The following is a 4538-nucleotide window of genomic DNA, read 5'->3' on the forward strand; positions in this document are numbered from 1 at the left end:
TGGACCACGGCTGAAACTGCCAGGCACGGACTAAAAGCTTTTATCAGGGATTCCCGAGTCAAACGACTACCATACATAGCATAGAGCTGGAAGCTGCACTAGTGTACAGAGAAGACTGGATGTGAACACGGGCGGACATTGGCTATGTATGGGGCACTCACTAATCACTATTAGCAGGAAACAACTAGCAGAAAGAAAGATGAATGCACTTTCACTCCTTGCTCTTCAGCACGTACTCACACGAGGGACTCTCAAGTCTCTATTTCAGACCATAATCTTTCGATCCCTTTACCAAAGTGATTGATAGCAGGGCTAAAAAATCATAGGGCTTCTTCTATTTTTAGTGTGAACTCACTTCTATTCTATATCAAGATAGGGGCTTCAGTACTTGGCTGACCGCCCGGTGGAAGACCTGGTTCTACCACACAAGGGCAGCTTTCGTAGTCCAGGATTATTTTCCTCATATGTAATTTCACCTCAATGTGGAAATGTCCGATCTTATTCCAAAATAGAAGGTCTTCATGAAGGTCTGTCTTGTTTCAGGAATATAGGTACCGAAGTTCAATAGCGGTAGGTACCAAGGAGAAGACGAGTCAGGGCCGATTGACAAGACTAGCTAGGCTGACCTTCTAGCCATACTCCATCCAATATCGAACGGAAGTGCTAAAGGTTTCATGTGATGCTGACCTCAATGAACCAGACCTCGAGAATTCGTTCATCCCTTCGCTCCAAGGATTGGTCGAGTACTTGGCCACATGCATGAGTAGGCCTGTTGCCGGGATGTCCCATTAAAAAGGCAGGTCCCATATTTGAAATACAAAAATAAGATCAGATAGCGCTCGAGAGGTTTTTCTCCATACGAGAAATCCTTCACTCGCAGGGAATTCAAATAGATGTGTTGAGATCATCAAAGAAAGGAAAAAGACTGAATTCGATCCATCTCCTCCCTTTTCTTTAAACCAAGAGCTACTCCTCCCTTTTCTTTTTTATGTAATTTCAATACGATTTCGTTTGTGTTCATGTTTTCAATTTAGAACCCCACGGAAGTGAATAGAAAAAAGAAAAATACCCCTGTGATACGCCTTCCTTTACCTATTTCTAGATTGATTGATGTTCAATGGAGGGAAACTTGCCATTCCTTCTTTCCTTTGAAATTGTACATTTTTTTGATTCTGAACTAATTGTATCCTTTTTGTTCCCATCGAGCTTTCTTGCCTAGTGACTAAGGATTTTCACACTTGTTGTGTCTATAAAAGATTTTCTCATAAAACACTAACAGAAGTGTTAGAGGGATTCACTTTCGATAAGAATCCAAAAGCAAGTTCCCTATACTACCTTCTTTCCCTCCTCTGTTTCTGTCTTTAAGAGGCAGTGCATCCGGCAGGAATCGAACCTACTTTTTGACCCATTTTGCCTTTCTAGGTTGGTGGGCGCTTTCACCATTTAGCCATGGATGCTTTAGCGAGTGAACTAGGTTTTTATTTGAGAGCGAACTAGGTTTTTAGTGGTATTCCTTCTCAAGCTTCTATTTCTTCCGTTAAGGGAGATTTGGGAAAAGATGGAATAGGAAGACGTGTTTCCGGAACGAACAAGATACGGGTAGAGAAGGGGAAGTTAGCAAAGTTAGACAAGATTGGAATGGGCATAGGAACATGTATTGATGTACCAGATCGGCTAATGCTCCCAGGTTGATGTGATGTATTCCACCAGTTGACTGGAGACTTTATTATTGGTATATCGATCGGTCCAGCACGGATTGAAATAGGAGCCGGTTCGACAGGAAGCTTTTGAAAACGCAGTGCACCCAGGTAAATAAGGAACAAGATGAATACAGAAGTTAAACGAGCATCCCACACCCGAAAGGTACCCCACATAGGCCTTCCCCGAAACCCCCCAGTCACTAACGTAAACAAAGTAGAAAAAGCACCAATTTCTGTACCGGTTCCGGAAGAGCGAAGAAAAAGGGGATGTTTTGTTAATGGGAACAAGGAACTGTTTATAGCTGTCGCGATATAAATAACTATACTCATCCGAGCCGCAGGAACATGTACATACGAAATACGAGAATTTCCACCTTGTTGAAGATCTGGTGGTGCTACCCGAAGACTTAAATGAATAGCCATCGCTGTTAAGAACAACCGAGATCCAATGAGAATTTGCGCGTAGCTTTTTGTCTTTGACATAAAAAAATAAGGTTGTAATAACGAAACTGACATTTTATTTTCCTTGCCTTGCAAGTGGAACAAGAAAGACTATATAGTTATTTTGATTCTATAAACAATCAAAGGATTTCACATGCTTTCCATGGAATGACGGAATTCCCCTTACTTAGTTTTCGCTCCGCTCGTGCGTGGCACTCCTTGCTTGCGGAGCGGCATATCGGAAAAAGAAGGATTGACTTTCTATACGGGCCCGTCCCCTCTTACCCCTAACTAACAATTATGCTGCTCTTGCCTTTTTGTAATCTTATCTTTCAAAAATGCACTACTAATTTTTACGGCCTCCTTAGTCACCCTATCCACTCTCATCCTGTTTTCGGGTTCCCTTTCAGGGGATGAGGATATTTTGATGATTTCTCCCTCCGTAGGTGGAAAACGCGTGGGTGAGTAGAGTCTGTGCTTTGCTTTTGGGGGCACCGGCAAGAAGCTTCTCGGCCACCCTACTCTGACTTGATTAGCTACTAGTAACTAGGATCGTTCAAACAGTCAGTCAGCAATGCGTACTTCTTTCCTAGTTGAGTGGATCTGCGTAGCAGAGCCCAATCTTCTACCACAAGCTCTGACCTGACTTGTTGTACTTGATTCACCCACGTAAATAGACAACTTGGATAATAAAAGTCATCCCATAGAAGTGAGTCCGCATGTCGGCAAATGATTTGGAATTGAAACTGGCTACAGAGGAAACCGAAGCCCTAACTCCCCATTCTTTCTATCTTACATCGCCATCGAGCCCTGGCTGTAGAGTCACTGGTTTCTAATCGCAATGGATTTATGTTTTCTTTGGCTTTTCCATTCGCTTCGTTCAACCCTGATCTAGATAGATAGCTCGGCTTCTATTAGCTGAGAATGGTTTTGTCAAGGAAAGGTTTCGCTATACAACAATAATGAACTCACTTCTGATCAAATTGGATTGGATTGGATGAATCGGTAATCTTTCTCTGTCTTGTGAGAGAGAGTCACTTGTTGTATTGAGAGCGGGCGGGTGACATGCATTAAGCGAAATCAGTTGTTATGTTTTTGATCTTATTTGCGCGAGAAGACCCTTGACTGAGGAGACGTGTTTGGCTTGGATGATGCCGCTATGCTCCTATTCACTTTCAGAGACCGCTCTGAGTTTGCCGGTTTTGCGGCAACCCTTTCACTAAGAACATTTTAGCCATTAATGAAATGCCACTATTCCACAATGCTTCTTTGATTTATGTGTAGAAGCGGTAGTAGTGAAGAAAATGGAGGGAGAAGAAAGAAAGCGATGTGACACGAGAATAGATCACATCCGGCAGCCAGCCATGCCATTAGATAGATCCGCTCTGAGTCTTCTGCAGGATGAGATCCGCTTGGTCTTGTGATAGGGGCTTGAGGAGGAAGAAGAGGGGATTTCTGAAGAAAAAAAGAATGATTCTCCTTATTTATAGGGAACAGGACGTGTGACTTCCTCAAACGAAACGAATGTGGCTTTCGTGATAAGGCAAATCCTTCGTTCGGTACAATCAACATATTGAATCTACGCTCGCTCGGCTCGGTGCTGAATGAACTCCTTCATTGATTTCGGGCTGCTCGTAGGGGGACTGTGAAAGCAAGCGTAGGAGATCAAAATGTGAGTCGAGTCCGATGGGTAAAAAGGGGAAGCAGGAAAGGTTTATGATGTGAATTCTTCTGGTTTGTATATCTATCTCAGCCCTTGCTTGAAAACCTCAAAATTGACTTGCATCTTCCCTTATCACACTACACTTTCTCTTCCTTATTCCATTTCACTGAGCTAAGCAACACTTTTTCACGTATTCACCCGAGATATTATAGAAATTGGTCATATTGATCTGTCGTCTTGTTCTCGATAGGAACTTGCTGCTGTCTTGGTTGGTTTGAGAGCAGGCACTGTCTATATATCCAAAACCGGAGGAGAGTTTGGGTTTGGATCACAGACGATCGAAGATTTTGGATTGAGATGGATGGTTGTGCTTGAAGTTACGAGTCGGGTAATGCTAAGTTGAATCGGCTGATCCGTTTCATCCTATTTCGGCAAAGGAAGTTGGACTTTAGTTAGCTAAAAAAAGTACCAGCAGCCTGTCTGTGCCCTTTGAGTCTATAGCCGCCAAATCTAAAGATTCCTTAAGTTGTCGTACGGCTTCTTTTTCTTCTTTTGTCAATGATCGGTGACAATGAATGCTACGAATGTTCGCTTCCACTAATGTCATATAAGAATTGTGAGGTGCCCATAGCTTCCCGGAAAGAAGAAGAGTCATTGTCGTTTCCTGACCGATATGAATGCACATATTTACCCTCGCCTCGGGAAATACCACCAGTAGAGTCTGCAGAAGGTGT

Source organism: Triticum urartu, chromosome 7A (genome assembly GCF_056163025.1).
Source record: "Triticum urartu cultivar PI428250 chromosome 7A, HENAU_Tu73, whole genome shotgun sequence".
NCBI lineage: Eukaryota > Viridiplantae > Streptophyta > Magnoliopsida > Poales > Poaceae > Triticum > Triticum urartu.